Genomic DNA, 845 nt, shown 5'->3' with positions numbered 1-845 from the left:
AACTCCTCCTACCGAGAAAAATACTCGGCCACCTGCTAGCAGCTCGGTCAGGCCATAGGGACTTCCAGGCATACCACGAACGGTTTAACCACCTAGACGCAGACAATTACTACCGATACGGTCGCCCGAAAACTAAAATACACTTCGCCTTCTACAGGCTTACACGGAAACGAATAAAATATCTCTAAGGAAAACCCGGTAACATTATCCCCATAACCCTCAGCACCCTAAGAGGAGCAACTCTCTTCGCAAAGTTCGCAGAGGAATCCCGCTTCTTTACGGATATCTATCCTAGGAAGATAGGTACACTCCTAGAACCCCCTTTAGCGGGGATTTAACGAAAAGACCCGTCCTTCTACCTTTTTTCTCTTCTTTCCTATCTTTACATTTATTTCTTTCTCCCTTTCTAGCCTTAAAGGCCCAGCACCCTAGCAAAGAAGACACACGAGCAGGAGTTAGAGGAAAACTCACTGCGAAAAGAGCCTATAGAGACGCTTCGTCCGCGATATGCCACCCTAATAGCGTAAGCCGTAGGCAGCGTAGCACGTCCTATGCCCCTAGGGAGGCTATAGGGCATACGGTAGCAAGTATATAGTTAAACCGCGCGTAGACCCGCCGGACGTTAAATAGCAATCAATTAATTAATTAATCAATTAATTAAGGTAAACCCTTCGAACCTATTCACCCGCTAGGTAATTCCAACGCCTAGGCTGAAGAGGCCTCGTTACACTAGTCTTCCTTTACTTAAAATTGCCCCGGTAGCTTAGCGCTAGCAGGTAGGATAGTATCCGTATCTAAAGAGCGTACTAAATACTTTATAAAAGGCCTCCGGGTATTCTCTGTAT

The sequence above is a fragment of the Aplosporella prunicola genome (assembly GCF_010093885.1).
Source record: "Aplosporella prunicola CBS 121167 unplaced genomic scaffold K452scaffold_20, whole genome shotgun sequence".
Classification (NCBI taxonomy): domain Eukaryota; kingdom Fungi; phylum Ascomycota; class Dothideomycetes; order Botryosphaeriales; family Aplosporellaceae; genus Aplosporella; species Aplosporella prunicola.
This window is presented reverse-complemented; position numbering follows the sequence as displayed.